The 13,264-nt window shown below is 31.8% G+C and overlaps 2 long non-coding RNA genes across 2 annotated transcripts; one reads left to right on the top strand and one right to left on the bottom strand.

Annotated features, from left to right (window-relative positions):
* The first annotated feature begins 1,395 nt into the window (after positions 1–1,395).
* On the top strand, positions 1,396–2,862 carry LOC126880590 (uncharacterized). Its single transcript, XR_007696644.1, has 2 exons — positions 1,396–1,804; positions 2,017–2,862. It is a non-coding gene; the product is annotated as an uncharacterized LOC126880590 (long non-coding RNA).
* A 2,495-nt stretch (positions 2,863–5,357) lies between these two features.
* Positions 5,358–9,626, bottom strand: LOC126880591 (uncharacterized). The gene is made up of 2 exons (XR_007696645.1): positions 6,952–9,626; positions 5,358–6,570 (listed from the first exon to the last, which is right to left on the bottom strand). It is a non-coding gene; the product is annotated as an uncharacterized LOC126880591 (long non-coding RNA).
* Positions 9,627–13,264: the final 3,638 nt, after the last annotated feature.

The following is a 13,264-nucleotide window of genomic DNA, read 5'->3' as shown; positions in this document are numbered from 1 at the left end:
TTTGGCATTATTCCGGTAACACAAAATTTTGCTTGCATGGCATTATACGGGGGTGAATGGAAGTGTTGTATTTCCTCCTAACTTTAAAACATTCTGTGGAAAAATGGAAACGCTGATTTTGTTTCATAGTCCTGTCATATTATCCCGGAGGAATCACTAAAATTTTGTTTTTTGAATTATCCGAATATCTCTTTTCTTGTAAGAGCTGTACCATTTTCTGTAAATAAAAACACTGATTGACTCATAAAATAGAGATTGGACTGATAAGATTAGAATGGCCCGCATGCAGGCCTGATCTCAATCCTATTAAGTATTTATGGGATGAATTAAAAAAAGCTATTCGCCGTCTTCCTCGGCCTCCAGAAAATTTGGTACAGTTATGGCCCTGGTAGAGGAATATCGGGCTATTCCCGAGGCAAGGATAACACATCTTTATTCGATGTCAAACAGATTGCGAGCAGTCGTTGCTGCAAGAGGTGGACATACCTGCAATTGAATTGTTTTGTTGTTAATTTTGTTTTGTTAATTTTAGTGCGTTTGATATTTTTAATTAAAAAAACCTTCAAGGCAGTGTTTTATATACAGCTCTTACAAGAAAAGAGATATTCGGATAATTCAAAAAACAAAACCTTAGTGATACCTCCAGGATAATACAAAAGGAGTATGAAACAAAATCAGCCCTCCAATTTTTCCCAAGAATAAGTTAGGAGAAAAAACAATACTTTCATTCGCCCCCGTATAATGTATAATGCCATCTAAACAAAAATTTTTTGTTACCGGAATAATAAAAAACGACATTAATACATGTACCTACAAACCGGCGGAATTAATATTGAAACTACAGTATGATATATTTTTATTAAATTAAGAACTTAACATCCATTGTAACAAATAATTAACAAAATTTGAATATGGTGACAAACAACTTTACAAAAGGTATGAGGGGGCGGGTCCACTTTGAGTGACAGAACAAAATTATTCCTTATCATTGGCCAGACGTAAGAAACGCACTGTAAAAATGAAAGTTGGTCATCTCTTCGGTTACGTTCATCTTATATGAACAATGCCCCGGAATCTTATATGAACAAACTGGGGAATTTCCCCCATCACTTTCACTACCGTCAGCTAATAAAGAGAAATGACAGCCTATCTCGCTCACGAAGACTTTAACCAATCACTTATGTTAACGCCATATCTGAAATGTCATAAATAAAATAATCAAACGAGGCTTAACTCGGCAATGTCAATTCTGTCAAAAGTAATGACAGTTAGTGGAAAAAAATTTCCATTAGTTTACAGTTTTTATTTTTTATTGTATTACCCATGCCCCGCTAACTCTAATAAAAAACATGTAATCGTATTTATTTTCCTTCCGTTTAGTCAGAGGCGCTGATGTCTTCATTGTGATTGGTGGAACATGACTTTTGACAAATCGTGCGCTATCTGTGAATCTGTAATCTGTGGGGAGAGATTAAATATCCAGCACGCAACCGCGCTGTTGCCAGATTTACATAGCGGGAATTTTAAAATTTCTAATGCGAATTGGTTTAAAATTTGACATCCGAATCTTAACCTTACTTTTGTGATTATTTATTTACAAATGTAAATAAATTAAAACAAGTATTGTATGTACTGTGTTATAATTTAAAACGCTTAATTATGTTAGTCCTAAAAAGATTAAGCCCAAAAGAGATATACTTGTTTACAGTGCAAATTAATGGCAATAGGGATTTACGATTTCATTTGCAGGAAAAACATGGGCAACCTACCCAGTTGGTAAAATTTCAATTCAAAAACTCTTTAGGTAGGTATGGAATAACTTCCACATTATTATTTATTTTTTAAGTATTAAGGTTGATGTTGATATCAAAGGTAGTTTTATGTAGGTAGATATTAGATAAAAGTAAGCTATAAGTAGTATAACCACAGCCTAGGAGGAATTCCTCCTATACTGTGGTATAACCAAGGAATATAGACTGGTATAACTTCCCATGTAATCATCTGTTGTTTTTGTAGATTTTACTGTGTGGATGGCACAGGAAGAGAAACAAAATAATATTCAGTACTGCAGTCACAGGAGTACAAAAACATGAAGCATCTTATTATGTATGTATGCCATTCTCAAACAATAATTATTGTAGAAAACAAGATAAAGATAGAGACACAGCTTTAAAATCCCGAGGATCCTGCGAAAAGAAAAGTGAAAATGTCTCAATTAATGTAGTATAGATAGACATTTTTCTTTATTTTAGTATTAAATAATCATTTAGAATATTAATATGTATTAGTTTTAATAGTATTAATATGTATTAGTTTTAATAGTATTAATATGTATTGTATGAATAATTCCCATCATGTATCTGCTAACTAAAGCAACAAAATAAATCAAAATGAAAAAACATTTCAGTGACGTAGCACCTTTACTTTACCTGGCGGCGAGGTGAGTTATTAGGTAAATTCTATTTTCTTACATAATATACTTAAAAATTAATGGTGGTATTATTGTGGTTTATATTGAAAGCTAAAGCAATTAAAATAATTTTTTCTGTTAATTATTTAACACATTCACAGACACGACTGCATATGAAGTCATTTGCTCCATAAGAAGACGTGGCTACAGGCAAAGCGTGTCCGTAAATGTGTTAATAATAATAATTTTACATCTATTGTGTTACACATACATTTTACTATTAAAGACAATTATGAAAATGTCAAAAACGCCCACAAAGTGGCTTTAAGTTTTATTATACAGTATGTGGACTTCAAATAGGACGATTATGTTAAGTATGAGCAGAACAAAGACTAACAATTAATGTTTTATTGTCATAGGTTGTCTTTTTTCATTATATTTAATGCAGCTTTCTTTAAAATTCAGTAATCCATATATTTCAAATCCTTTAACTGACCAGCCAACAGAGTGAAGTCTAAATGACATGTTTTTTTAGTCTTAATTGGTAGGAGACCTAAACATGACCAAAATATGATGTCAGGTTTAATGACCAATTTGCCATCAATAGGGCTTTTCATCGATTGTCATTTGTTTCGAGCTCCTGTCATGTGTCATACAATATTAATATATTTACGCCATACGTCTTTGATTTGTATCATTGGTATTACCAATAACGTATGACGTATATATATTAATATTATGTGACACATGACAGAAGCTCAAAACAAATGACTGTGAATAAAAAGCCCTATTCATCACATCTAACTTGAATGACATTAAATTGAGCAATTAGTGGCAACGTTTTATTGTGGTAATTTTGTGACGTAAGACATCTTTATGACATGTATTTACGTCATATTCAATTGACATCTGTATTACATCAAGTTAGTTTTTGGGTGTACACAACTAAACAACAGTTTTTTTATTGATAGGTTTATTTCGTTAAATCAAAAAAATGAATATAATTAAAATAAGATAAGAATAACAAATATGATTTGCTACCTACAAATGTGTTAGGGCTAAAAAATATAGTATTTTTACTACAAAAGCGATATTACGTAGGTTAAAATTTTTGACGTAAGATAACTGTCAAAACATCAGATTGTGACTTTTCATTATTGCCATGTTTATAATAAAATGACAATAATGAAAAGTCACATTCTAATGTTTTGACAGTTCTCTTACGTCAAAAATTTTGACCTACGTAATATCGCTTTTGTAGTAAAAATACTATACATAAAACATGACATTACACACTTTGACCTAAATCTAAACTAAAAAGTTATTATTGTTATAATCGGAGTTAAAAAATATAGTAACAAAATTTATGAACAGGTTTAACCTTCCGATGACCAACCTTTTTTTTGTTACACGGATGACCAAGGGGGGGGGGGGGGAAATGGTCAAAAATAACATTTAACAAAAAAATGAAGTTTTTTTTTTATTTTTTTTAAATTATTTTTATGGCATGGACTTTATGTCATTCAGCCAGTCACAACATGAGTATTAGTGTCATGTGTAGTGTGTATGTTGAGTAAGTGCCTTGTTACTTTGCAAAGTCGACGTCATTAGCGTAACACTACTTGGAATTACACATAATAGACGCTATTTTACTAAACATCAACTTCAGAATATATTTTTTATTCGTAAAATATAGGGAATTCTTTTTATTTCAAAATATGAGGATATCTAGAATGATATTAAAGTCAAATAAAAAAATAATGAGTTAAAAATTGAAAATACTTTTGAATTTATTAAAGAAAAACATAAGCTGGGGTCACAATTTTCCCCGCTTGGTCATCCGAAGGTTAAGACTGTTCAATAAAGTAATTCCTAGCTATAAAAATAGTTTTTACTTATTATATTATATCGATATATTTTTGGCAAAGTAACGTAAGTGACATTTTTGGGGAAAAACATGTTTTTCCATTAAACTAACACTATTATTGTTTAGAAGTTACTACCAAAGTGTAGTAAGCCTAGAATTACTTTAAACATAATATATATGTATAGGCTTACTACACTTTGGCAGTACCTTCTGAACAATAATAGCGTTAGTTTAATGGGAAAAACATGATTTTCAAAAATGTCACTTACGCTACTTTGCCAAAAATGTATCGATATGTCGTATACAAAAGAGGTAATTAAATTTTTATAGATATATTTCCGAAAACATTTGTATCCTGTGCCGCATATGGTTGATTTATTAATTTTCATTATAAAAATAAAATAAGTACATAATTAAGATATTTAATACAAACAAGACAGTTCGAGAATTAATTACTAGACTAGATTACCTAGAGAAAGAGAAGAGAAATATGATTATGTCATCGTAACAGGTTTGGATATAGACGCTGAGGAACCGGAAGTGTTGAAATTGTCTATGGGAAAAATGATAAACTTTACAGATACAAGTAGAGATTAAATCAGCTCTTAAGATAGAAGAGAGAACATCTCTGCATTTCGTGTACTAATCAAATACTAATATCTAAAAATATTTAAACTGATTGTTGTGCAGGAATATTACAATACATAAAAGTAACATATTTTAAAACACATTATGGGCATATTCAAAAATGTAAGTAAAATATTTACATATACACAATATAATTTAAAATAAAAATGTTACCACTAATCCATTTTTTAAATATTATTGAGAGTTGATTTACTTACAAGAAAAGATAACACGAACATTAAACACTCCTATGACGTTGATTTGAAAGATGGATGTAGGCACAAAGATAACGCAACCAGTGTTCATTTGTGGGTAAGTGAATGCTTACAGACCGGGTTATGTCCAATATTATTTTACAAACAACAGGGCATACTAATTGAATCGTTTATTTCAGAAAGAGGTCAAGTGACAAATCTTGACAAAATGAGTGCAAAAAATTAATTTTTTTTCTTAAACAATTTAACAAGATACATTTTTAAAAAATACAACATTTTTTAACAAATACTCCAGGTTGCTAGGTAGAATTTTTATTTTATATAATGTGATTGTTTGTTGAATGTAAACAGTGTGTAAACTTTATTTTCTCAAAAGTGGATACTTGTGACTTGACCCCTTTCTGAAATAAACGATTCAATTATTGATAATCCTCCCGAATTAAACAATAATGATTTTTGTCTTATGTGTTTCCATGAATACTGTGCAAAAGGAAATATTAATTAAGTTTGGTAAATCGCTTATCGCAACTAATGGAACTCATGGGCTCATAAAAAATACTTTTATTTACCAACTTTTTTTGAAAAAATACATGAGTGTGCTGGTATTATATAGTCAAATGTTTTCATATCAGACATAACTAACACTTTTTACAATGCCTGAATGTAATGGGTTCTGTTCCTAATAGACTGTCTGTTATGTCCCTGGTACATAGACAAGGCATGGCAAGTAAATCTTAATGAAATATCTGATTCTGAAAAAATCCTATGTATACAAGACATTGAAAGAGCTGCAATACATGTTAGATTCAGATAGAGTATTAATAGGTGTTTGGGTAAAATTCTAAATGATGCAGATACATACAATTTTGGTAAGTATTTCCAGCAGAACTACTGTAATAACTTCCAACAATGCACCTATTGTTATAGGAAGGATTATGGAATTAAAATACCAATAATATGACCATTGAAAATCAGTTGTTATTGTTTTTAAGGAATAAAACTGTTGAAAGGGTTATAAAGCTTAAAAAAGGTAAACCTGTTGAATGCTCCATAACGTCTAGATACCGAACTGTATTAGCTTGCTATTTTACAAGATAATAATGTGTATATACTAAAAGAAAAAAAAAACTGAATACCTTGTTGAAACACAAAAAAACTTGCTGCTCTAAAAAACTAAATGCAATGTCTGCAATATATGTATACATTCATTTAGTTGTTCCTGTATAGATTATTCAATAAAAAATACCATATATAAACACATTCATTATGTAGCAATGCAAGATACTGCAGATCGCATTCAACCTAAAGACTTTTCATTTTCTAAAAACTAAACGGTGTCAGGTGATGTTGAACAGCTGTTTTCTTATATCTCTACGTACTCTATGTACTCCTGTGACTGCAGTACTGAATATTATTTTGTGTCTCTTCCTGTGCCATCCAGACAGTAAAATCTACAAAAACATAACAGGTGACTACATGGGAAGTTATACTACTCATAGCTTACTTGTATGGGCCATTCCACAAATATATGTCTGTTCCAGACCATCGCAACAACGAATATTTTAATGTGCAACATAAGAAGTATGAAAGTAAATGGCTCTAGAAATTATTCCAATAAACAAGAATGGAATTTGCAATTTAGTTTAGTACTTCTTATGTTGCACACTAAAATATTCGTTGTCGCGATGGTCTGGAACAGATGTATGTTCGTGGAATGGCCTCTATCTAGTATCTACCTACATAAAACTACCTTTGAAATCTAACTTTTTGATATCAACATCAACCTTAATACTTAAAAAATAAATAATAATGCGAAAGTTACCCATACTTACCTAAAGAGTTTTTGAATTGCAATTTTACGAACTGGGTAGGTTGCCCATGTTTTTCCTGCAAATGAAATCCTAAATCCCTATTTCCATTAAAAAATCATTTGCACTGTAAACAAGTGTATTTTTGTGGGCTTCATTTTTTTTAAAGACTAACATAATTAAGAGTTTTAAATTATAACACAGTAGGTACATACCGTACATACAATACTTGTTTGAATTTATTTACATATTTGTAAATAAATAATCACAAAAGTAAGGTTAAGATTCCGATTCGAGAAAACACAACTGTCAAATTTTAAACCAACTCGCATTCGAGATTTTAAAATTCCCGCTAATAGAAAATATGTAAATCTGGCAACAGCGCGGTTGCGTGCTGGATATTAAGGCCCGGTTGTACAATCGAGGTTCAACTCCGGCTCAGCGCCATTACCGAGTTCAGGGCAAGAAGTGCGTTGTACATACAAAGTTTAAGCTTGAGCTCGGTTTAAGCCCGGGTTCAGCTGAGCGGTCGATGTTCGGCGGTTTAACGCTGGTTCAAGCATTTTTAACCTCACATTTTTGTCATTTGTCAACGGAAATCATAATATTTACACCTTAAAAATGAACCTCATTGAAAATTTAACTAATAATGAAGATTTTCTGGAAATGGTAAATATTCTAGAAGGAAGGAGAACACAGAAACAGTGTAGGTCTAGAGAAAATCATTTTGAAAATGGAAGGATAATGCATTATGCATTGTTGCAAAGATTTTGGATATCTGTTCACTGTTCACTATTTGTATGAAACTAGTATTGCTCATAGAATAAAAAATCGAACAGATAGGTAAGAACGAGAACGAAAACAAGTGGCAAATTTGTTATTGACATTTCAAGAACCAAGCTGTATCTTCTAAGAACATTGTTTTTATTGCCTTAAATTAAGGTTTTGTGCAGTGAAGTGGGCCCATATCACTGGTTTTAAGCAACAGGCTCCTTTTTGCAACTTGTGAATGATTTTGAAGCAAATGTAGAAAACGATTTTGTTAATTTATTAAATTAGATGTACATAATTTATTAATAAATCTTAAATTAATTATATTTGTACCATGCTTATGTAGGTACATATTATCACTTTATTTAATAATAATTACAAACTAATTTACCTTCTAAAATTATTTAAATTACCTAACTACTTCCCTAGAATAAGGCAAATATTAACATTTTTGAGTGAATTTGAAATCATAGCTGTAAACAGTTAAATATTTATGAGAAGAGAATGTGAAGATTGAATTAGTATCTTCTTTGGTGATAGTGGTTACGGAGTCAAGAAAACCTGATAACACCCTTACGCAATCCTTCATCACAAGCTGAAATTTTATTTAATGAGGCACAATGAGAATGCAGAATGCATAGACACAGTTGAATGGGTCTACCGAATAACAATTGTTAAGTGCCATGTGATTCGTTTTTAAGAAATCGAACAAAAACTGTTAAAATTGGAATATTGGTAAATTTACACATTTAAGGGTTAGTTATTAATACAGTTTGTAAATAACTGTACTGTATTACTAATCCTTTTTAATGGCATGGACTATATGTCAATCAGCCAGTCAAAGCATGACGAATATATTAAGAAGAATATAGGTACATTTAAAGACCGTAAAGTCCATAAAATATCAATGACGAAGAAAAGTTAGTTCAGTTGAGATGTAATTTAAGTACTGAAATTAAACAGATGGTACTAAGCTGAAGTAATTAATTACTAATCCTTAAAATGTATAAATTTACCATTATTATAATTTTAACAGTTTTTGTTCGATTTCTTAAAAACGAATCACATGGCACTTTTATTCGGAAGGCCCATTCAATTGTAATTGGAACATCAATGATACACAATATTGCAATGCTTTTTAATAACCCTTTGCCCATACTACATAAAGAAGAAGAAGTAGCAATAACATTAGCCAAAATGTAGTAAATCTAACTGTCTATAGTCTAGAGAATCATGAGAAGTACAATTTGTCAAACGTAGGAGGAGGTTGAAAATCTTATGCATGAATACTTTGTTAATTTAGAAATTTAAACTAATACATACAACAACTATTAGATATTTATAAAAATTTCTTACTATCTGCTACAATCAATGGCTTTGATAAACTTCTTTAAAATTTTGGGGGTTATTTGTTTCATTCTATTTTGTACAATTCTGCTTTATTATTTGGCCAAAGATACCAATATTTCTTTTTGAGAGGTGAAATTGGAAGGCTTTTTTGCGTCCAGTGTAGAAAAAAACACTTATATAAAAACAGTTTTTTACAAAAAGAAAATAAACACATTGCAATATCCTAATACTTATAATACCTATTCAAATGGTCTGTTCACAAATTTAACGTAGGAAATTGATTAAACTGATAAACTAAACGATAGAAAATACCGATTAAACTAATAACAGTAATAAAAGAATTATATTGACAAAAACCAAATAATAATACATAAATGGCGGGAAAATTTATGTCGAGAATTGACGGGAATTGCTTTGAATACGCATGCCTTACGTTGCCAACCTTACCAAAATTTGTATGAACCTCGGCTTAACTGAACTCGGCATTGAACAACCCGAATGAAGTTAAACCGACGCTCAAAATTGAACCCGGTTCAACTAAGCCATAGCTTAAGCCGCCAATGTACAATCGGGCCTTAATCTCTCCCGTAATCGGTGTTCGTGTTCGTTCCAGAGTTGCCAGATTGGGGTATTTCCCCCCATTTTTGGGGTAATTTGAAAACGTCTGGGGGAATTTTTATAAGCAGAAATGGTTGGGGGATTTTTTGGGGGAAGAATTAATGGTTGGGGGATTTTTGGGGGAAGAATTATGGATAATTTTAACGGTCATGGTAAATTAAATTTGTGAATGTACATAGAAAGAACTGTATATTCTACTCTCATATAATCCAAGATGATAGAACATATGAATTATTTCAGCGCCCTCTGTTGATAAGTAGTTTAATTTTAGTTTACTGTTCTCTACATTTGAGTACTACCCATAGAGGTATATATTAACATAGAGGGAGCCTACCTTCCGCGCTTCCTGACGACAAGATCTCAGGGACTGGTTTGCTGCATCTCCTTCTAACACATTGTATCGAGAATCTATAATGACATTCAGTGTGAATATAGGCACGAAAGAGGAGGACAACTGTAGCAGCTTTACTATGCGTAAGAGTGAAACAGCACTAATCCAAATAAAAAAGATGGTGTCGTCACTTCGCTCTGAATGACACTCTCTCTATGCTAATATTTAACTCTATGGTACTACCGTGGGCTGGATTCCGTGCACTGTAGATATCTACAGTCGCCTTCTATCGATGTCACGTGTCATGAAAATATTTGAATTTTTAGCTTTAATTGAATTATTTTCTAGTTTTGCTAGGTTATACTCTAATTGATGCTGAAGTGACACTTAGTAAAACAAGAAAATATTTGAATTAAAACTAAAAATTCAAATATTTTCATGACAATTGCCATCGACAGAAAGCGACTGTAGATATCTACAGTGCACGGAATCTAGGCCCGTGTATTACTCGTACTACTACTGCTACTAATTCATTAGCTTTATTTGCGGAGACAGCCCATGACTGTTTTCTGACTGATTCGCATGCGTAGTTCCGTTTTTAAGGGCTTGAAAACGGAACTGCGCATGCGTATCAGTCAGAAACCAGTCATGGACTGTCTCCGCGAATAAAGCTATTAAAATGCGGCAAAAATTTAAATTTGGGGGATTTGAGCTTCAATTTGGGGGAATTTTAGTTTAAAAGTGGGGGATTTAGAAAATCGCATCTGGCAACTCTGGTTCGTTCATTCGTTGTCGTTCGTCGTTCACTTATTTTATATGGTCGGTTATGATGTGATGTGTTTGGTGTTTGTGTTTGTGTCACCATAAAAAGCTGATATTCAGTCGTGTTTTTTGATATTTTTGTTATTTCATAATCGAGTACCTTTTTAAAGGTAAGTTTTTCTGATTGTAGGTACTGTTTATCCAACAGTTTTAAAATACACATTTTATTTCGCGTTTTGTTGTTGGGTCTAATGGCCGATCAGCTGTTGTGTGCAGCCGATAAATTCAACAAGTAAACATATATTTAATCGAAATTAAATACTAATATTTCTATGTAAAATGTCACATTATTGTATAAATAAATAATTAAGAAACAAAAGTTGTTTGTGTTTTACCTTTATTGGCCACTTTAATAAAATAATATTAAATATTGGAAGTACGGTATGGAGGCTATGGTGTACCTAGCGTGGAGGCTAGATAACGCTACCCTTCCTATCCAATCAACAGCAAGAACGTTTAAAATTTCACACCTATCATGTCGAAGCTACAGACCACTTATGTGGAGGCCAGATTTGTAGTATCCTTCCAATTTCCCAGGTGCTGAAATACGTGACATATTTTTTGAAGGGTAAGATCGCATTCTACCAAATCAGACAACACTTTTTTCTATGGTATTACCTTTAACGATTTGTTCTTAGTAATTTCAATTTAAGTTGGTTCCTTATCCTTCGTTGATAAAGTGTAGTTTTGTTTTAGTTACGAAACGAAAGAACTTTTGTGTTGTGTTAATAAAAAAACTGAACATGGTTTATTATTGTTGTGTACCGTTGTGTACAAATCATAGAAAAGTTAGAAAAATGCATAGATAGGTAAATAGTAATTAGTTTATAACTGTTTTATCTGAAACAACAAATAAATGCACGTACCTATATTTAGAAAAACATTGTCATAACTTTTTTTATATCCCTTTTCCTTACTAAATTTGACAGCAAAAATAACATATTTTTGTAACTTGGGAATTCCGAATAATTTATGAGTATTACTTAGATATTATTTAAATAAAATACTTTAACAAGCTTAGTAAGTTCTGGTATTTTATTTTAATAATATAGGTGAGATTATAAGAAGATATTTTAATTAGTAACGAAAGGGCCCGCAAGAGGCGCTGAACGGATGAAATCAATGCTTGTCCATTTAAATTTCCCGCCAAATGGTGATTAGTTAACACTACGGTCGCAAGTGGCGAAAGGAACCAAATTTTTACAGTGAGTTGCCTATCTATCCGGTAATACTATTCGCTCCGAGCGTTAACAAAGTGTCAAAGCATAATCGACCGACCTGCTCATGGTGGCGGTTTTTTGAAATTTTATAAGGACGCTTTGTGTATGTTTAAATGAGATATTTAAAAAAAATGCCGTGTCACGCTAGTGATACTATGTATTAATATAAACAGAAAATAAAAACGCACTTAATCTGACATAAATTCTTCACTTTCCAATATTGATTATCAGTTTGATTTTGTATACATAACCTCACTATCGCAGTTTATGTCAATAAATCTTTATTAACGAAAAAGAAAATATTTTTGTTGCACTATAAATTACAGTATAAATTAATAACTAATGAATTCTAACAATTGTATTCGGTTATTATCACTACAAAATAAAATATTCAAGTTTAACAAAATAATCCCATAAGACTCAATGTTAAAACGTCCTTACAAAATCTGACAGCATGTCACGTGACTGTAAGTAGAGGGGAGACGCACGGAGCCAATATTATTAATCTATGGGTTACGTTTCTCTTACGTCACGTCATGCGCTTACGTTCATTTATAAACAAGAGTACACAAAATTCGGTGTTGAACTTTTCCAGTGCGTTTACGTTACGTCTACGCTACGTCAAACTATAAATCCAACTTTTTATTCATTTCGATATTAGTTCCAATTGGAGATATTAACGTTATCTTTTTGACACTGCTCAGAATTTGGGTTGGTCCTCCTGTTTATTGGATTTATTGGCTATGCAACCACCGCAACGTTTGTTGATAGTTTGGGTCTCGGCAAATTATCGAAAAAATGTCATTTTGGGAAAAGTTATTTACCAGTTATTTTATTGCTAAAATCGAATCTTAAGATTGCATATACATATTAGTAATATGGGGTCCGCAAAAGTGTGTTATACGCGAACTCTGAATTGTCTGAAGTTAGTTCCGTTTTCATTTGTTTGTTTGTCAATGGACATCCTAAGTCTTGACGTCACAAAATTGGGAGGAGCTTATATTTGACTCCAAACAATTTTGTTTATAATAGGGAGTTTTTGTTACTACGTAACGTAACGCATCTCCGTATACGTAAAGCCACTAACGTGTCGTAGAGGATGAACGTTAAAATAGGTAGTTTTTGTGACTGCCTTAAGAGGAAACAGTAGCGATCAACAGGTAGCCAAAACGCGTTCCAAGATTACGGCTGTAATTTTGAATATTTTTTCGAGATATTTGGCACA

The sequence above is a fragment of the Diabrotica virgifera genome, chromosome 2 (genome assembly GCF_917563875.1).
Source record: "Diabrotica virgifera virgifera chromosome 2, PGI_DIABVI_V3a".
Taxonomy (NCBI): Eukaryota; Metazoa; Arthropoda; class Insecta; order Coleoptera; family Chrysomelidae; genus Diabrotica; species Diabrotica virgifera.
This window is presented reverse-complemented; position numbering and strand designations above follow the sequence as displayed.